Source organism: Mustela nigripes, chromosome 8 (assembly GCF_022355385.1).
Source record: "Mustela nigripes isolate SB6536 chromosome 8, MUSNIG.SB6536, whole genome shotgun sequence".
NCBI lineage: Eukaryota > Metazoa > Chordata > Mammalia > Carnivora > Mustelidae > Mustela > Mustela nigripes.
This window is the reverse complement of record NC_081564.1, coordinates 77,425,361-77,446,837: the sequence shown is the minus strand read 5'-3', so window position 1 is coordinate 77,446,837 and position 21,477 is coordinate 77,425,361. Positions and strand designations below refer to the sequence as shown.

General features: G+C 46.6%; 1 protein-coding gene across 2 annotated transcripts in view; it reads left to right on the top strand.

Moving 5' to 3' along the window:
- RNF152 (ring finger protein 152) overlaps nucleotides 1-21,477 on the top strand; it is a 71,744-nt gene that overhangs the window by 1,487 nt on the left and 48,780 nt on the right. The window lies entirely within an intron of this gene.

Genomic DNA, 21,477 nt, shown 5'->3' with positions numbered 1-21,477 from the left:
GGGTGTCTCTGGGTCATTGGGGCCAACAGTGTTTGCACGGGGCTGACTGGGGGGTTTCTGCATCACACCATTCCTTTGCTGTGTGGTGGAGCCCTGAGGGGCTGCTGCTAACTCCTGGTTCTGAGAAAGAAATTGCAAATGACTTGAAACCTTCCTTTGCAAGAAGTCGTTGAGGGCAGGGTGCCTTTGGGGTTGAATCAATTCCCCCGGGTTTCCATGGATGGGAATTTTGATATATTCAGTACATGGGCAATTGTATCTGAACGTGGGGTTTGGATTAGATGCCTGCTTTCTTATCTGTAGTAATATATTTTGGCTTCAGTCTGTTCGTGGATATCGCTTGTTGAAAAGGTATCATTGTGAGGCGGATTGTAAATTTGACCAGTGCTCAATTAGGGCATTGGTCAAATGTAGTAACCTTCTTAGGAAATAATGTCTCTCCTGCAAGCCTTCATTGTAATCGTGTTTGCAATATCAGGAGGGACATGCCAGCAGTAAGTTCCTGGGAGGTGGAACGGAGGGCAGTTGGGGGAGCAGAGCAGAAAAGAGAACAGAGAAAGGGCGCTTTAGTTAAGTTTCCATTTACATAGCCATGAACCATTAGGCTCTCAGACTGCGTTTTATCTTTAGGTGTTTGGTTCTTTTCCAAAGACTCTGGCCTGTTCCTTTCTTTCCAAGGATAGCTCTGTTCTGGTGTCAACCTAATGAAATCTGGGGTTATCTTGATGGGGCTCAATGAAAATGTAACCTTCAGACGCGTCAGATCACCTTGGCATTGGCATTGTCTCCTAGAGGGCAGAGTCCTCGCATCCTACCCGAGAAGCAGAGATTAAGAGTCGTTATGGAGGTGGCCTCAAGGTTCATCTCCTAGGAAGAAGGCATTGCTGAGGGCCCAAGCTCTCCTGAGCTGCAGCAATACCTGCACTGTCTGTGGCAGATTCCCCCATCACCTTGCCCTCCCCTGGAAATCCCTTGAAAAATAAAATGGAAAAACTTGAAGGATTTGTCATTCACCTCTAGGGTAGTTTTGAAAGGTGACTTTCAGCAAACGTCAGTGACAACTGGCTTGTATCCTTGTACTCCGAGCATCTGGGAATCACCAGGAAAAGTAAGGGAGGTATCTGGTCCCAGCTGGAACAAAGGCCACCGCTTTGGGAAGATCAGGTTCGTAATGGTGCCAGGATAGAGGGATTTTGACAAGTAATTTTTATGTCAGCAATAACGCAGGGTGTGTGCTGTGTTCCTGCAAGAGGAGAAGCCACGTGATGGGATAATAAGGAGTGTAATAATGCAATAGAAACAAAGGGTGTGGGTTTTTTTTTTTTAATAGAAAAAATAAATACCTCACACACAGAATTCCACCAGGGAGAACAGCTGCCTGCACATGTAAATGCACGTCCAAGAACAAAGATAGCCACAGTGCAGTGTTCGGCGTACTGTGGTTTTAAGCGCTGTGTGGTAATAAATCATAATAAAGTGTTATATTGATGCTGATTTTGTTTTCTTGAGGTGGAGACTCCCCAGCCCCAGATGTCTGCAGTAGTGTGTTTAGCTGTGGGGTGGGGAACCCTAGAGGGTTATTAGACCAACCTTTGCGTCCAGTGCCCAAGGCTTTTCTACAGAGTGTTCCCTCTAATTCAATTCAGTAGATGTTGATCGAGCACCTGATAAATAATAGTCTCTGTGAAAAATGCCAAGGGGAGGGGCGGCTGGGGAGACTGTCTGGAGACCTAAAGAGGAGCCACCTTCAGGAAGCTTATGGAAGACCTGATTTTAATTAAGTTGGATGGAAGCTAAAGAAAGAGGAACAAAGGGTGGCATTGGACTTCTGAGGGAGGAGCTTATGGCCATTGAATGCCTCTTTCATTGGGGAGATCACTACTTCATAGACTGGACCTGTTGTCAGAAGGTGACCTTTTTTTTTCATAGGCTTTAAACTCTTGAGCTGAATTTCACATGAATGTTTAGATCTCACCATTGTTGAAAGGTCATTCTCTTTCATTCCTTATTCCCTGAGAGTTGCTTGAACTTGTCTGTCCTGTCTGCACCCTCTACATTTGAAAGAATGGCTTGAAGTTTGAAACAAACTCTGCTTTTTTGGTATTACCTGATTTTGAAAACAGACAGGGAGAGGAACTTTTGCAGGGTTCTCTCTGTTTTAAAACAGCGATAATATTGGCAAGTTAGGCTAGGTTACGCTGCAGGAAGAAATCACCTTGAAATCTCTGTGGTTAAACACAGTTTCTTTCTTTCCCGTGCAGTGTGTCCGGCGTGGTCAGCAGGTGTAGGCCCTGCTTGTCCTCGTCACCTGAAGACACAAACTGAGGCAGGTGTGATCTTGAATGTGCAGTCCTGGAAAGGAAGCTAGAGGATCTCCTTGTATTAATGACACGATCGGGCGCAGAAGTGACTCAGATTGCTTTGGCCAGAACTTGTCCTAGAACCCCACTGAAACCATAGTTCAGTATCTCTTGTCTTGAAGAAGGCGAAATCTGAAAAAGGGGTAGCGGGGAGTGATCACCAATGACTTCCACAGGTGCTGTGGCCCAGATGAGGTTACAAAGTGTCTTTCTGTGGGGCTAGCTCAAACTTTGTAGACATTGGGTGTTATAAGAGTATCAGTTGAAAGAATGAATGAAAAATATCTTAAAGAATCTGGTTCTACCCCCACATGGTATTTACTGATGTGTTGGTATTATATTTACTGATACGACTGTACACTGACCATCAAATTTAAAAAAACCATAATGTTCTCTCTTGTTGCCTGTTTTGAGTAGTTGTTTATTCTGACGTGATAGGCCAGGAAATGGTTGTAGGGCTAGTTCTAGGAGGTTCTGTGCTTAGCATTATGTAACAGAGAGCTGTTACTTACAGACTTTCTCTCCCTCTCCATCTGCCTCTTGTCTAAGACTTTTTGAGTTTGTTTGGGACAGCCAGGGTAGGAAAGGAGTGGCGGTGGGCCTAGAGTCACATAGGGGGTCGCCTCACACAGCAAAGATTGCAGGGCCCTAGAGAAGACTTTGAGGGGGCAGGAATTTGTATAGGGTGGCCTTGAGTTACCCCCTTGTTACTCTGAGGTTTAGAAAAAGCACTTTGGATGAGTGACGTTTTCTGGTCATGGGGCCAGCAGAACACCTAGAGAGTTCTGGGACATTCATGCTCCCATCAGCAACCATGTTGACAAAGAGGGTGGTAAAAGCCTGCCTTGTTGCATTGTCCCTCAAAACAGTTGGGTGCACAAGGGGCAGCGGGTTAAGTAATTGGTGGCTTGTAGAGAGAGTTTGCTGTCAGAAGTGCTGGTTCCTCAAAATATCTTTGTTCATGTTTTGATTAATGCATGCATGTATTAGAGTTTTTAGGATTTGAGAAATACCTTTGGCATATGTGTGGAATTTAACAAAATATTTTGTATTGCTTCTGGCTCAGTGATCACCTTGCTTGCTGAAGTCATTTTTTATAAAAAGCTCTCCCTAGACAGGTGATACGGTGAAATGGCCCCTGAGTCACAGTGACTAGGGGACATCAGTGTTAGCCTAAGAATGCAGAGGCTGCCCTTTGCTTCCCGTGAGTGACACAGTGTTGCACCCAAAGGCAGGGAAAGTGGAAATGAGTGGCTGAGAAGCCTGAAGGGAGAACCAAGTATAGCCCGTGCACAACCTCCAGGAACCCACCAGGGTGTGTGGGGTTGGGCTGAGGGCCAGCACAGACCCCACAAGAGGGAGAACGAAGTCCTGAGGGACTAGTCTCGAAATACATTTGTGAAGCTCCGCAACACATTTCTGTGTTTTGTTTGGCCTCTGAGTGCCCACCACTTAGTTAATTTCATAATTAGTCCGCGGACCAGGTAGAGGACACTTGTGGAGTGAATGGGATGCCTGGCTCCGGGCGCCGTGGAAATGTCGAGAAAGCCGGAAGGGAGAAGGGCGTGGGTTTTCCTGCTCCTTCCCTGCTGGCTTTTTGGCTTTGTGAGCTGCCTGGACTCCAGGAGTCTGCTTTCGTGATTGAAATCACCATTTAGATAAACGAAATTACTCTTATGTTTAAGGATTTTTGGTTTCTGGTTGACTTACTGTCACTGGAGGACTTGAGGCCAGCAGCAAGCAGTTTGTGTGTGACTGTTTCTCCTTTGGGTGGTCCTTGAAGCCTGTGGTTTTCTGGCCTAGACCCTCTATGGCTGCTGAGGCCAGGAGTACATTTTTTGTAGAAGTGTAGGGGGGCTCCTTGTGGTCTACGGGGAGCAGAGGGCGTGAATAGAGCGTGGTGTCTTATTTGCCGCTGGATTTGTTCATTCCCGCTCACTGCACACATCCTGCAGGTTAAAACTTACTCTGAGGTCACACAGGCTCCCTGGGCTACCAGACTTCACGCAGGGGTGGCGTTGATCAAATGCGGCGGGGAGGGGCAGAGACCTGTTGAAGTGGGGTCTTGGGGCGCCATGTTCTGTGCCCGTGCTTGCTTTCTCGGCCCTCCGGCCTACCTCCCAAGGAAATGTAACTTTCCTGCCTCGCTGTCTGTTTATAAATCCAGATAAGCACACACTTAGTACACTCCTCACTGACGTTCTCTGGTCACTGATGAGATTTTGGCAAAAGCTTTGACAGATACCGTGGAAATAGGGAGCGTTCTCATGAATGTTGGGGTTCTGTTGATGAACAGACGGACCGTCGCTCCTCAGTGACAGTTCCCTGCCTCCCCTCATTTCTGTCCTCACTCTCGTCTCCCAGCGGAGGACTTTATTTCTCTCGGGACTCCAGGAGCGGGTACCCTTACCTCCTGGCTTTCCCACCCCAATCCATATGAGAAAATGCTGGTACCCTTAGGACAGTAGGCCATTTTAGGTGTTCATTCCCTTGCTTAATACTTTCCGGTGGCTTCTGTCTTTTGGGGATGAGGTTCATATATTTTACTCTTCCCTTTAAGGCTTTCCCCACCTAGACTCAAGACTTAAGGTCCATCCCTAACTTTTGCTCTGAGTTTAAGAGTAGCTGGGATGGTGAACCCACTAGTCCCTGAAATGTTTTGCATAGCCTGTTTAAAATTCTGGAATATTCTGTGGCCTGCAATGTCCTTTCCCTATACTATGTCACTCAAGGTGTGATTTGGCTCTTAACTCTTCTACAACATTTAACTCTGTCACTTTGGCCCATAGCAATGCTTCACTCCTGCAAAGTTCCCTGGCAAAATCTCATTCATCCCTCATTTCATTTAACGTTCATTCATTCTACAAAGGACACTTATCATAGATGGTCTTGTATTATCACCTAAAATGGAGGGGTCTTTTTCTTTTCTTTTCTTTTTCTTTTTTTTTTTTTTTTAAATTTGAGAGAAGAGAGAGCCAGAGAGAGAGAGCACAAGTAGAGGGGAGGTGCAGAAGGAGAAGCAGACTCCTCGCTGAGCAGGGAGCCTAGGCTCATGACTGGAGGGTAGGTGCTTAACTGACTGAGCCACCCAGGCACCCTAGTCTTTTTCTTTCTTTTTAATCCCAAAGAATAGAAACTCACTCGAGCTAGTTCAGATGAAGGGCGATGTACTGAAAAGATATCCCAGGATGTGAATGGGATTTTTCCAGTCACTGCTTAGCTGGGGGAGAGGGTGAGGGGTAGAGTTTCCTCCAAGAGGGCCTTGGAGCTAGTGGATGTAGGGACTGAAACCAGCAACATCTCATTTCTCTTGCAAGCTCCTTAGAGATGAATACTGGATGAGGTTTGAACCTATTTATTATTCCCCACCATGTTAGTGCAACATAAGGGCTCAATACATACTCAATCATTGATGAATCTTTGACAGCCCAGAAATGATTTTGACCCACTGTGATAAAGGAATTATAGATCCTTTTGGCCTTAGACTTAAAGGAAGTTAAGAAGACAGAAACTTTTTTTTTTTCCTGATTGACTTTCTTTATTTGTTAGAGAGCAGAGAGCACGAGTGTGAGTGGAGGTGGGGGAGGAGCAGAGAGAGAGGGAGAAGCAGACTCCCCGCTGAGCGCAGAGCCCAACACAGGGCACAATCCCAGGACCCCGAGACCATGTCCTGAACTGAAGCCAAGAACTGGAAGCCCAGCTGACCCCGAGGGAAACTTATTTTTAAGAGCTTCCCCTACTTGCATTAATAATGGTTAAGTATTGAATCAAATTAGAGTTGCCAGGCTTCATGTGCATTTCAGCGGTTGGGAAGTGAATGTTCTCATTGAGGGTTGTCACTCTAACAAAAGGAATTGTTATTGGTGCTCTGTTTCTCAGCTTCTGTTTGTCCGCTTCTTCCAGCACAAGAGTACACACAAAAACATCTTCTTGGGGGACATAGAAAACTTACATCCCATCATCTCCAGGCTACCCCACAGTCTCAAGAAGCAGACCATGTTGTTTGGATTTGACCATAGTGGGCAACTGTTGTCCAATTGGCTGCCATGTCTCCCTTCGTAATTAGCTTGTAGCCATAAGTGCCTTTGGGATAAACATCTGGTTTGCTCTTCCTCTTTTGATTTTGGAATACTCGTTCACATGATGGAAACTCTAACCCTTGGAATGCTTGATCATTACAGATAGCGTTATTATGAAAGAGGAAATGTGTTTAGCTGCTTGGAGAAAATGGCCACGGATACATTAACATCAAAATAATGTTCTCAGTTTGAGAGGCTAATGAATGGAGTTGAGATCAGTGTCTCAAAAAACAAAGTATTTGGTGTGATCTTTTTTTCCAGTTGTATTGCTCTGGGGTAGGTTTGTAAATTGCTTCCTTGCAGGTTGGTACGAGGTTGAAAGTGGTTGGCGAGAATGTGGATAGATCTCCGTACCTCTTTTGGAGAATTTGCCCCTTTGCTGCACATGACGTAAGGATCAACGGTCATTGTGAGTGAGTGAGTGATGGCTTATTCAACCGTACAGGTAAAGAGCCTTCTTTACGTGAGGCAAGCACTTGTCCATTCGGTCCTACTCCATCACATTGACGATTGAGAAACCTAACTACTGAGAAACAGAACCCATCTGTCCACTTCTGGTGATGGGTAAAAGAGCATTTGAAACACTGAGAATCAATGGCGTAAACCCTGTATTAGGTATAAAATTGTATTAAATTATTAAATTTATTCAAATAAGTTCCTGCCATTTGCTAGGCAGTTGGACTGTGCATCCTAAATGCTACATTAATGGCGGCTGTTATTAATGTCCCTCTTACTTGGCATCTGACATCCACCAGTTGTGTTGAAATCTGGAAATCTCGGGATGAACAGTTGTGCTTTACGCTGCAGAAGCTCTAGAACTAGCCACGAAGATAACCACAACCAAATACCTACGGCCTCTGGCATTTTTATGAGGATTTGCTTCGTATGTCATGGCATTGGAGTCTTATCATTGGAGAGTCTTTGTAGAGCTTTGCCTATATGGCGTGGAGTTTAGGATGATCGGCCTTCTCAGGAGGAGGCTGGAGAAGCAGAGCGGCTCTGGGACAGCTCACAGGCAGTCGGCCTTCCTTGAAGAGCACCAGCGTCCTTTCTCCGGTGACCTCAGCCCTCCCGGGCCAGGCAAGGAAGGGTCTGGTTTCCAGGGTCTGGTTTCTTGGGAGGTAGGATGACCCACTGATTCAGCTTTTCCAGGACTAAGAGGATACCCCGGGTGAGGGACTTTCTGTTTTCAAAACCAGAAAGGCCCCAGGAAGCCCAGCATTACTTGGTTACCCTACCGAGGGGTCCTGTTCTTGTTGTCTGTTTTTTTGTTCTCCCTGAAGCAGGCTTTGTGGACATTTCCCACGGTTGGAGAGGCAGCCATCCTCAGAAGAGAGGCAGCAGAGAGCTGGCCTGGACAAGCCTGCAGAAGGCAGTTGGCTTTGTCAGTCCTTTTCTTTCTGAATGTGCTTTTTGGAATAGGATCTTTATTATTATTGCTGTTATTTTTATTAAAGAAGAGATCTCTTTAGTACAGGCAAGAAAGGCAACTAGCCTATATGATAGAGCTATAAAGTTAACGGGATCTTTTAAAAATGCTCTTTAAGTTGTAATATTTGTTGTGCCTGGAAGGGTTTTTTGCACAGGGCTTGGTACACAGTGGCTATTTAATAAATATTTGTTGAAGGAAGGGTGCAGTTTAATCTTGGGAAATGACCTTGAGAGCTGGGTTCCAGTGCAGGACCAGGTTGCTGATCCTTGCAGGATTTCATTCTGGGCCCTCGGATGGGTTCCTTGAAAATGCACAACCTTCTATCCTCTCTGGGTCCCTTGTGCTGCGACCTGAAGTGTATGAGCTGTCGCTTCTCTCGACTGTTTGTTGTTCTTCTTCTTGTTGGAACCACGTGACACCGGCCGATGAGTTGCCTTGTCTTTTGTTTGACGCTCGGATGCTTCTGGAACGTGCGCATGTTGTGCACAGAACTGTAGTGTGATCGAGTGCCTGTGCACCCGCTGCCCTGTGTTTTCCTCGAGTTAAGGGAGCGATTTCCTGATGAGTCTGATCATTCCAAGTGTGGGTTGGGAAGAGGAGGAGGCCTAGCTCCTGCCTCCGGAGTGGGGTATCTGGAAGCCTGGGGGCCAATTTGTCTGCATTCTCTCTTTCTGAATCTCCATTACTAACACAGGGGGTTGATGGCAACTGATAAGGCCCTTGGATTAGCCACAGATTTTTCTGATCTTTAGCCGATGCCTCCAGTGATAACCCTTTGTGTTCTGTTTCTTCTTGGGAAGTGTAACTATTTATCCGGGGATGTTAGGACCTGCAGCAAATTACCAAAACAGTAATTAGTTTGCTAGTTGTAGACCCCTGGCACAGAGCACCTGAGGGCAATTGCTAGACATTTACGTCACTCTTTCAACTCAGATTCCTGGGTAAGCACCATGGCTCTGAGAAATACTCATTTTGGTTCCTGATAAGCCAGATTTCTTCAGGGCCTGTTGCTTCACCTGAGAAAAAGGTAAATGGTTTGTCTATGGAAGGGGAAACTTACAGGCAAGCAGAATGCATTTTATTTTATTTTATTTTGAAGATTTTATTTTATTTTGAAGATTTTATTCATTTTACAGACAGAGATCACAAGCAGGCAGAGAGGCAGGCAGAGAGAGAGGAAGGGAAGCAGGCTCCCTGCTGAGCAGAGAGCCTGATGAGGGGCTCAATCCCAGGAACCTGGGATCATGACCTGAGCTAAAGGCAGAGGCTTTAACCCACTGAGCAATACAGCGCCAACAGCAGAGTCAGAGCTATCCAAAATTAATCGTTCACACACCTTGAGTTTATGTTACAGTAATAAACACGGTGCTTGAGAATTGCATCTTAGGGCCCTCATTCTTCCCAACAAGAAGTTCTTTGATTTGCAAGAAAACATGTCTTCACCTAGAGGTTAAAAAGAATATGTGAAGTTTTATCCCAGATTTATTGGGTCTTATTTGTGGAACCTGTTCATTGGAGGTGCCAAAGCTTCTTTGTAATGTGCTCCTTAAAATAACATTCTCGGGAATCAAGGCCAGTCTGGAATGGAAATTGAAAAAGAGATGCTGTCCAGACAACTTAGAATTCCTTGTAAATTAGGAGGGCAGTGATAATCAATTTTGAAGTGTAAATGGAATTCAGCCTCCGTCATCTGGTCGCCTTGGCTTTCATTTTGTTCCTTGTCCTTGACTTACCGCAAAGGGCAGTGCCATTTGACTCTATGGCGCCTGTGAGTAAAGGTGACTGGGGCTTCGCCTGTGTTCACCTAGGACCCCCCAGGAGTGGGGTGCTCCCCGTGAGTCTAGGCCGCTCGGCTCCGGGTGACGCTCGTCTGTGTTCTGGAGCTTACCTCCCTCAGCTTAACTCCTCCGAGATTCTGACTTGTAAAGAAACAAATTTCTTCCTTTTATGAGGCTTTTTAGTGCTAGGTGACTGGTGTCGTTCGATATAATCTATAGTACTTAACAGCTAAATACACTTTGTTTTCCCAGAGCTGATCACAGCGAAAATGAGAAAAGGAGAGAGAGAGAGACAACAGTTGGAGGGAAGAAAAGTGAGTTAAGTGAATAAGGGGTAAATAATTATGTAGGAGTGTGGTATTTTTTAGGCTCAATTTTAGCTTCAAAATGAAGAAAAATTGGTGTTTACATGGTGGTATTGACTTCGTAATTAAAAGCATCTTGCCTGAAGCAAATTGACATTGTTATTAATAATGCATGGTTTACAAAATGACATGGAACTTTATCTGTTGTTTTTCTTCCCAAACTGTTGGATTCCACAGTGCATTTCTGGGGGGGGGGGGCCTTGGGGGGGAATAACTCTAGTACAGAGATAGCAGATAACATGTATTACAGGCTTCAGGCTCAGTGCTAACTGCTTTAAGCATGTTATCTGAGAGGTGGAGGATCCTGGAAAGTTTGGGGACTTGCCCAAGGTCACGCGGCGAGTTTATGCCAGAGCTGGGATACGGAGCCTGTGGGGTCTGCTCTTAACCCCCAGCCTGGGAGCCACATCCACGGCTGGGATGCGGGATTGAAAAAAGCAGTTAAGCCCTTTTTAAAAAATGGGTTCAGTGTGGTATAACTCAGGAAGCGATCTGACTCCTGCACGCTTCTGTCCCTGCGAACAAAGATGGATGATTCGGGTCCGCATCTCCCTGAATCAGTCTCATCGTGGCTTTGGGGCTGTGTGGTTTGGAGGAGTCGGTGATGAGTTCTGCTGGGAAATTTGCAGTGCGATTTCTGACTATTCTCGGAGCTCTGCCCTGTGCTGACATGTTTCTATGCAGTTAGGTGGTGGGAATTGTTTCTTGAAGGGCTACTTGACTGAAAGCCAGTGTGCGTAGCTGGGAGCTTAAGACTTTCACGAATACTCTACTAAAAAATATTGTTCAAACAAAAAAGCATTTCTTACAATGGCCGTTGGTGGGCGAGCCCTCCTCCCCTTGTCACTGTTCTGCCCCACACCGAAACGGGGATAAGTCCTGTCTTTTCATCTTGCCCTTGCTTTGTTCGTGGAGTTCCCTCTTCTGGAGTGCCTTCCCCTTCTCACAAAAATGTCTCCATGGAAAGCTGTAAGTATCTGCTTCCTTCAAGACTTCTTTCCCATTCTATCTGCTTCATGGATTCTCCTCCAACCCTCTGAGGAAGAATTAGTGTTCCTTCCATTTGTTCTTTTTTTAATCGTATTTACCTCTGGTTGCCTCCCTGCTCCACTGGAGAATTCTCTGACTGCAGGGACCTTGTCTTGTTCAGGAGTTCAGATGAATGGACGGAGGAACAAACAAGCGGATGAAATGTGGATTCCTTGGGATTGATGAGAGTGTCTGGTGACAGATGGCGGTAGACCTGAGCATTGACATGTCCTGTGGTGGTGGGGAGTGGCTGGATGCTTCCACAACCTCAGCATTGTTGACGTTTGAGACTGGATGGGTCTTTGTTGCAGGGAGACTGACCTGTGCCCCTCAGGGTGTTCAGTACCACCCTTGGACCCTACGCACTCAGTGCCAGTTGCCTCATTAGGACAGAGATGTTTCCAGACATTGCCAGTCTCCTGGGAGTCACAGTTGCCTCCACAGTGTTGACAACCACTGTACTAGACTACTTTCCACATGGGGCGGGGGGGCAGAGGCATGTGACTGATTCTCACCCATGGGGTGTGTGTGGAAATGAGAGGCAGCTAAAGGGGGAGGGCCTTTTCCACATTTGCTCTCTTTCTGGTCTGCTGGCCAGCTGCAGGGGGAGTAGGGTGGGGGAGAACTGCGAAGGCCGGGGCCGTGATGGAGCCACAGGGTGGGAGAAGCCACAGGGTGGGAGAAACCTGAATGACGTGTGGAGCAGAACCTCCCTCCCTGAGCGGAAGTGGAATGCAGCGTGAAGAAGGGGTTAAACCATGTGCGGCGTTAGGCTGCTGAGATTTGGGGGTATTTATTCTGATAGTCAGTGTCCGCTGCCTCACCTTCCCTGACATTTGGATGGAGACCCCTCGGTGAAGCAGCCATGCCAGGATTCCAGGTCGTCAGTAAAGACAGACCTTCCAGCCACGGAGAAAGGGACGGTATTTTTGTTGGTTCTTGTAAGGCATCAGCCTCAGTGCTATAATTCTGTTAACTTCGAGATTTTTGTCAGAAACTAAGACGAGGAGAAATGTGAGTTTGGATCCCACTACTCTGGTAATTCTGACATGTGAAGAACGAACAATTTTGAGCTATAAATAATTTTAGTAGAAAGTGATAAACCCTCCAACGTCCTGGCAGGTTTCACTTCACCATGTGGGACTGCGGGCCTGTGGTCTGGGTTCAGGTCGTTTATTTGTGGCAATTTTTGTATAATGCATTTTCACATTTTTTGGGGAGGGGGATGACAGATGTGGGTACCCTGCAGTCACAGCTGTTCCCCACACCATTAATTAATGAGTCGCCGTGTGATGTGCTGGGCCTTGAAGCAGACTCAAATTTGCATAGTCCAGCCGGATGCTGTGGATTTGTGTCCTTTAAAAATCTGACCCCAAAAGATTGCTTATCGGGCAAGATTCAGGGCCTGGTTCTGGATTTCTTGTGCAGCAATTAATCGTATCTGTGGTTGTCTCGACACAGAGCCACGGACCAAAATGCATAAGTCCCATGGTTTCATTTGGCCCCCATCTGGGTGACAGCGGCTGGGTTGTTTGCCGGTGACAATGGCTGTTTGTGCGGGAGCCCCTTGACGGCCGAAGGCGTTGTGGCTGGTTCAGTGGCCGGGTGCCTGCCTTGTTTGCACAACATTCACTCCATGGTACAGAGAGCCCCCTGCCCCCGCCCCCCCCCCTCTGCCCCCGCTCTCTGCCCCCGGTGAATTTCACCCCACCTGTCAAATCAGCCAGAGACTCCCTGTCAGGAAGAGAGCAGATGTGGACTGACAATTCTAAGATGGTGAAGTCTTCCTTTGTAGTAAAAATCCTGCCAGACATCTTAACTACTACCAAGTCTGTGATTCTTGTGGGGTTTTCTTCCCCCATATAGAACATTTGCACCATAATAAGACCAGCTAACCCGGATAGGACTAGTTATATGCCAGGCTCTAAGTGTTTTGCATTGTGTGTGCCTTATTCTCACTACAGCCTGAAGGGGAAGGTACTTTTTATCTCTATTTTAATTTGCTTCTTTACAAGAACTTGAGGCTACATGACATGCCAAGGTCACAAAGTACGTGAGTGCCGGAACTTGGATTAGAACTCAGCTCCACATGGCTCTGGAGTTGAGGCTGTGAGATATATCCGTGTGCTGCCTCACATTCCTCATTCTGTCCAGGAGACTCCTTTTCTCCAAGATGTTCTGTATTTTCATGAGTTCAGCGAACATCTGTATATGGTGGTTAAAAAGAGTTACAGATATTATCGCTTTATTTTTGCATTGTTGGAGCATAATTTCCCAATTTGCTGTCAACGGATGCTCTTGTGTCTTCCATAACTCTTGGCGCCATGGTTCCTCCTAAGTACTAATCTAGCATGTTGGTTTGATTGTTTTCCTACAGGGATGCTCCTTGAGGAGGTCCCCTCGGTAGGAGTAAGGACACAGGCACACCAGGAACCGCAAGCCAGGTGGTAGTGGATGAAATGAGTGGTACTAGAGTGTGAAGGGGAGAGATTACTTCCTGCTAAAGGATTTAAAAAGGCTTCATGCAAGAAGTAGCATTTGGCGATGCTCCTAAAGTGTAGGGAGTAATCTGGCCACGTGGGCAGTGGAGTGGCATTCCAGCAGAGCAGCAAGGTGGTAGGGGAGGGGGGAATCTTTCTTCTGAACACCAAATAGTGCTTGATGACTACAGTGCTTTATGACTGTGGCTTATGCGAGCTGGACTGGGGGGAAAAGGATTAGACTAGCTAGTGGGAAGGGGGCCTTTGGGATTTATTTGCAGGAAGTCATGATGGTTTTGGGGGTTGGGAGCAGGTGGGTATGAAGCTGTGCTTTGGGGAGCTTAATCTGGCAGCAGTCAGTGTGGATGGGGAAGGACAAAGGTGGGGAGACCAGTTGGGGTCCAGAGAAGACCTGCACCCCAGGAGGCGGGCCACAGGAGAGAAAAGATGCATGAATGCAAGAGACATTTCAGGGACAAACTTAGTGGAGTTTTGGAGATCAGTTGAATGAGAGGTGGGAGAGAAACAGGTTTTCAAGTGTGGGTTACAGGTGAATAACAGTAACAAAGACAAAATGATGTGCAAAAGGCCAAATTTGGAGAAATCAAGAGTTCTCTTTTAAAATGGCGTTTGGAAGAGGACAGAGCTGCGCCTTTGCGACCAATCGACATCCAGGTGGCCATTGTGAGTCTGAGGTTGAACTGTGTTGCCAAGTGGGGGAGAGAGAGGCTCTGAGAGCTGTCCGCGAAAGGGCAGAGATGGAAACGGAGGAAGGAACAGGAAAACACGGTTGTTTCCCGGAGCAGAGGACACTTACATGTATTGAAAACTAAAAGGTAATATGTGACTTTAGGTTCTAGTGGAGCTAAATTGTAGTTGTTCTTCCCAGATTGATTCTGATTTCTCCGTGATTTAAGACATTTGAGATATTTTGTAGACCGTGCATGGAGAGGGTCTTGTAAGGGGCCCTGCCTGGCGTATTGGGAGTCCGGTGGGATGATGCTCCACTCACCCAAACTGGCCGTGTGTTTCTAACTCACCAGCCCCTGGGCGTGCTCCGGCTGGCCTGCCTTCCTCCTGTGGTCTCCTTGAGGATGCTTGCCTTTTTTTTCCTCCCTCCACCCCAGTTCAGATCCTAACTCTTTCTTTGGTACCCTGCCCAAGGCCCATCTCCGAATCCCCGATGATTGCAGGAGAAAGGGACCTTCACTGTCTCCTCCATCTTGCAGACCTAGAGCAGGGCCTCCGGGGGTGGGGCCGGCTGCTGAGTGATGCCGGATGGGGCTTGCGTGAGGGCTGTGCCTACCCTACCAGGGACCTGGCTTATTTATTCGTTTTCACCAGTAAATGTTGTCATGACCGGTTATCTTCTATCTCTAACTGGCTCTTCGTCTCCTTAAAGACTGTACTGATCTCACACTTTTTTATATCCCCCACACTCTCTTGGATGTGGTATCTTTGTGCTACTGGTGGGTTCAGGGCTGTATCATCAGGAAGTTTTCTTCGGGTCGGCGGGGGTGGGGGGCACTGCATCTTGGTGGCTGAGTCTTGTATTGGCCAGGGAAGTATGGTGGTTCCTGCCACTGGTGTCCTTTTTATTTGGCTATTCCAAAGACATATTGACGGTCTTGATTGATTCTTCTCTCTGGTCAGTTAATACGCTGGGCAGCTAGTGGAGAGGGAATAGTATTGGGGCAAATCGCCCTGTAGTTTGGCCTTTGGGTTTCCTGTAAGAAGTTGGGGGTAGGTTTTCAGGAACCAAAATATACTTGGAGCCCCAAGTGGGTAAAACAGTAGTAGAGTCCTGAAATTAGTTTTTATAGGTCTAAAATTAAATTAACCAGACAGAATTCACTTAGTATGGTGTGAGGAATAGTCACAAATAATGCAGAATAAAACTACTCGTTTAGATAGATTAGGAAAATACTTTGAAGATGGTAAGTGGGTTTTGTTTTCCTTTTGTGAAGTTTGTTTACTGATGCACCCTCTGCCCCAAGGGCCTCAAAAACTCTAGTATAATCAGCGCCGATTAATTCGAATCTGCTGATTAATTCCAATCTGCTGCCCTGTGCTTTGCTCCAGCCAATTCCATTGTCTCAGAAAATGAGTCTGTTTTCTTCGGGTTGTAGAAGGGAACCTTAGTCCTTCAGAGAATGTGTCAGGTGGGCTGATGGTGCTTACTGACTATTGGATAATCACTTTAGTACATTGGCAGAAAAAGAAGAAAATGGAGGTGACAACATTTTGAGTAAAATCTTATTTGATTATTATTATTTTTTAAGTAGGCTCTACGCCCAACGTGGGCTCAAGCTCATGGCCCTGAGATCGAGAGTCACACACTCCACCTACTGAGCCAACCAGGCGCCCCTTGAGTAAAATTTAAAATATTGAATATCTTTGAACTGAACTTACAAGTTAAAGAATTGTTAACTTAATCTAACTAAATCTAGAGTATTTTGTAATTAAATCTAGAGTATTTTGTGAAGCTCTGTAAAAGTTACCCCACCTAATTATCACAATAATTTAGGAGTAGGTGCTGTTTTAAGCCCCATATTTATGGTTGAACAAACTGAGACCCAGAGAAGTTTAGTGGCTTGGGCCAGATTATGCTCCCGAGGGGTAGAAGAACATACGAACCCTAAATCTGGGGGCACATGGGTGGCTCAGTAAGTTAAGCATCTGCCTTCAGCCCAGGTTATGATCCCGGGGTCCTGGGATTTAGTCCCGCTTCGGGCTCCCTGCTCAGTGGAGAGTCTGCTTTCCCCTCTGCCCCTCCCCTAGCTTGTACTTTCTTGTTCTGTGAGCTCTCTCTCTTTCCCCCTCAAGTAAATAAATAAAATCCTAAAAAAAAACACAAAAAAACAAAAAAAACAAAACCCAAACCAAAAAACAGACCCTGAATCTGGTTAGTAGTAACATTGGTACTCAGACCAGACCGTCATGATATCACGGTCTTTCAAAACTTTGCAGTAGTAGTTATGGAAAAGTACCAATACCAAGAAAGCAGTGCTATTAGAAACAAAATGTACTAACAGTGGGCGCCTTTATAGTAATTATTTGCTGGCTACAAAGATGAACATGATATTAAAAACGAAATGCTAAAACTTTCAGAGTTTTAATTTCGGTCATTCTGTGCTGTTGTCATAATGGAGTTGTAATTAATTATTTTATTGTGGCTATTTTATTTCTACACCAGAAATTCATCTGGAAATTATGGCGCAACAAATAGCCCTGGAATCATGATGGTGGTAATTATATCCGTGACATAATTGTGCAAGTCTAGAATAATGAGGTTATTTTGAGGGAAGTCCGCTTCAGTGGAATAGTCAATGCTTTTCAAATGTAGAACAAGCCAGAAAGGAAAGAGGCCTAATAACGGATTTGTAACCTATAATGGAAATAGGTGAGTTTTCAGGAATATTTTGGAGATTAAAAAATTAAACCGCCCAGACTTCATGAAGAATTTTTAACCAGATATTATCAAAGTCATTAGTAATATTTTTGGCTCCAGCAGGGTTTTTTTTGTTTTTGTTTGTTTGTTTGTTTGTTTGTTTTTAAATAAGCATTGTTCATCTCTAGCCTGTTGTTCAGTGAAGCCTCGATTTCTTACGTTGGAAGTAACTTCCATTCCCAGGTTTGCTGGCCTCCTTACCGTAGGACTTCCTTCCTTTCTGCAGTTTCCCTCACAGGAGGTTTTCTCTTCTGCCACGAACACCTCCAGGGGTCAGGAGCTTGCAATGCCCAAGTAAATTTTATTTTAAAGATTTTATTTATTTGTTTGACAGAGACAGACCCAGCGAGAGAGGGAACACAAGCAGGGAGAGTGGGAGAGGGAGAAGCAGGCTTCCCACGGAGCAGGGAGCCCAAAGGAGGGTTCGGTCCCAGGACCCTGGGATAATGACCAAGCTGAAGGCAAACACGTAACGACTGAGCCACCCAGGTGCTCCCCAAGTAAATTTTATGCCCCATTTTATCATCGGGACAAGCTGAGCCTAAAGGAGGCAAATGGGTAGACCAAGGTCTGGTTCAGAGGTGGGCCTTGCATTAACCTTGACAGTGTACACCATGCGTTCAACTCTGGTCAGGACTCTGGTCAAATCATCCCATGCTCACCTCAGCTGCCCGGTGCTTTCCTTCTGATAGTCCACCATCAGCATACCACAGGACCCCTTCAGTGGGATCGCACTGCACAGGCCCGCAGTGTGTCCATGATTTTACCGTTAGAGCTTCATTCCTTGTGGTGTGTTGAGAACAGCAGGGATTGTGGTCACTTGGTATACTGAGGGCTATATCCCTACTCTGCTAATTCATCAAGCCTTGTGGTCCTGAGCCAGTCATTCTGTGTCCTCATTTAAGATGAAGCCAATAGTACTTATTTCAGAAGATCGTGGTGAAGGTTAATAAAATGGATGCTGGTGGAGCCCTTGCAAGGTGTCCGGTGCTGTTTTAAGTATTATGCATATGCTAGCTTACTGAAGTATCAGAACAGCCGTCTGCGGCAGGAGCCAGAGGCAGGCCCAGAGAAATTCAATGATGTGTCTGGGGTCTGAAGCTGGTACGTAGACGATTCATTATAAATTAGTTCCTTTCCTTTTTGGGTTTTATGTCCCTGAATCCTTTGCTAAAATGTGAGCGCCTTAGGAAGGGAAACACCGTCACCTCCGTAAGGGTGTTGTGGCTAATCGCTTGGCTCAAGTGTCTGCCGGCCGCGCAGGGAAGCAGGTGCAGATGGGGTGTGGGCCGGTCGGATGGAGGGAATGTGAAGCCGACGACCACAGGCTGTTACATTATCAGACAGATGGGCTCCACTAAGACTTGGGGATGGGGTGGCGGGAGGACTGACTTGAGCACGGAAACCAGGGCAGGAGGCATGAAGGCACGAAGCCCGGGAGGCCCTCAGTTCAGACGGGATCGTTCTGCCTTGGATGGGGCTGGCCCCTTACTTTGGCTTCATTTTTCTTTTTCTTGGATCGGAAGCAGTGAGGTCTACACACATGCTGGCAGGAGAATAGGACTCTGGTCCTTTTTCCTTCTTGCTTAACCTTAAAGGAACTCTTCTTTCCACATCCTGAAAAAAAAGGAAAAAGGGAGAGAAGGAACAGTGACATCCCAAAGCAAAACTTAAAGGGAGTGGGGTTGGGGCTGCTGTTGGCCGAGACAGGACCCTGGCTGGACTCTGGAGCAGGGCAGATGGCGGGGCTGGGGAGTCTTTTCTGCAGGGGAAGGAGGCGGGCTGTGAAGAGCCAAGGGGTGAGGGACTGACCCCGGGAACGTTAAAGGGAGCGCTGCACACTTACCACCTTGGGTGGAAGAAAGCCCCAGCAGATGAGGTCACTTAGTAGAAAAAAGTGGTGTGGGACACAAGCAGATGGAATGTATGCCATGAAGATCTTTAAACTGCCATCCACAAGTGTATTTGTAATAATAAATCCCATCCTCGGACAGTGGTCTGTAAAGGCTGGTTCTCTCATAGGCCCTGTCCTGGCTGCAGGGACATTTGGCCCCGGAAGGCACCCCGCTGAGCTCTGAGCCCCACCCCCACTCCAGCCTCTTTATAATCCTAAAAGCAGGGGATTAGAATCCCATGTGGGTCCAGTATAACTCTATTTCCACATTTCCAAATGATTTTTTTCCCAGACAGGGCAAGGTTTAGGAGCAATGGAAAGATAACGACCAGACAGGTGAGGTTGCCTTAGATTGATAGACTTGCCCATCTTCTTTTTTTTTTAAACTGTGGATTAAATTCAGAGTGAGCAAGCTCCTTGCAGAAGTCTCTACCAGAAAATACAAACGCTTAGAGTGAATTCTGATGACACCGTGTCAACTGTCGTGGTTTCCTGTTCAAAGCACAGATGCTTACACACCTTCTCATTTAGTCTTTATGTCCTCGTTGTGTCGTTAGCAGTTAAGATGTGAAGATGGAGATTTCCCATTTCTGTGGATTTCACTAATTAGAATTTTGTGGTGATTGAAAGGGTGGGGGGAAATGGTGGAGACAGGGTTTCTTTTAGCTAGTCCTACTTACAATGAAATGGAGAACTGAAGATATTCATGGAACAAACAAGATCACCTGCAAGGTGTTAGCATGTTCTAAAAAAAAATCTTTTCTAAGAATTTCAAATGCTTATGAGAGACCTATATTTTTATAAACAGTGACTACTTTTAGTTCTTCTGTTTAATCACTAAAGTGGAAACACTGGGCACCTGGGTGGCTCAGTGGGTTAAGCCTCTGCCTTCAGCTCAGGTCATGGTCTCAGGGTCCTGAGATCGAGCCCCACATCAGGCTCTCTGTTCAGCAGGGAGCCTGCTTCCTCCTCTCTCTCTGCCCGCCACTCTCTCTACTTGTGATCTCTCTCTCTCTCTGTGTCAAATAAATAAATAAAATATTAAAAAAAAATAAAGTGGGAACCTTGAGAACTCAAACCTGGGCAGTCCCTTTATCAACTGGCTCTAAGTCTCGTGGGAAGCCGCCTGTATCATGGATCTCCCCCCCCCCCACCCCCACCCGCCCCACCCCCACCCCAGCTGCTTTCCTAAGACCTACTTCCAACTTCCCTACACACTTTCCTGCTCTTCCTCTTCCCCCCATGTCACTACAGGGCATGATACCGATATATGCTTTTCATTCATTTCGTGGACAACTTTGAAGTTACTTGTAAAGCCTGTGTCTGGCCTTGAGACTTGAAATGGCTTTTCTGGAGAGCCCTGCGGGCTCAGCAAACAGTGGTCATTCGGGCCAATGCCCAGATCCCCCCCAACTCGGGCTCCCTGAGCTGACACTGGGCAGGTGTGGCTGCTTTGGGGAGCTTGTATAAGCTGGGAGGAAAAGAAAATATTTTTAAAGTGCCTTTCCTTGGGAGGAACCCCCCCCCCCCGCACCCCCAAACACAGGGTCCTAAGCCTCCAGCTATACTGGGAGCCCAGCTCTGTAGTCAGCAGCGTGTTCCGATTGCCTGTGCTGCCTACACGGGAAAAGGCGAGAGATCAGAAAACCCCAGCTCCGCCCATTACCGTGAATCTCCTCGGAAGGTTTCATGAAAGAGGCTCCGGCATTCAGATCACACCCCTCACCCCCTGGGGCTCATTAAGTCCTAAGAAGGTGAGCGAAATGGATTTAATATATAGTTTGCTTTAGTGAGCATATTAGTTTTAGGTTAATTTTACATAACGGTAGGGTTGTATTTTTATGTGCGTTTGTGTATTTCCACAGTGCTGCGGGGTTCCTCAGAGAATTTGCGTGCACTGGACAGTTGCAACCGTTGTATGGGGTTTAGGAGCATTATTTTGTATTTTCAACTCTGTGTGTCACCGATCTATGATCTCTGCATTTCGGGCTGCATTGCTGATGGTATTGTGGTTTCTCTGATGCCGAGTTCATGGTCAGGAATGGATGTCAGCCTGCTTTCCACCCACCCCTTCACCCCGTGTGGGGATGACAGAAGAGCTGCAGGGAGTGGGTACACTCCCTCCTTAAAATCGAAAAAGAACAGCCTTTATATGCCTCTTCGCTCCCCCTTCTGCTGCTCGGAAACAACAACAAAACCCCGGCTGAGTTGTGGCTTAAGTTCGCCATCCCTGTTTGGTGGCGCATGGCTAACTCTTGAGTTTGGTTCCGAAGATGATCTCTTGCTGATTGTAAATCCCAAATAGGCTTGCTTCCTAAAGCCCCTCGCTAGCGAGCGGATAGCGGGTGTTCTTGCCTTCCTGTGGTGGCCACATTTGCATGCTGGATGGAAAGAAATGCTCCCTGATAGAGCTTTTATGGAGTTCACGTAAATCCCGCCATCCCTAGTCTTCTCTCTTCAGGGATCGAACTGGGTCATTTGGGGACAAGCCCCTGAGTCTCTGGTTTGGTTTTCATTTTACTTCTTTCAGTGTCGTTGATGATCTGCTGTAGCACGTTGCTTAGTTCCAGAGGTCACAGGACGTCTCCGCGGTGGGGACACAGGGCAGG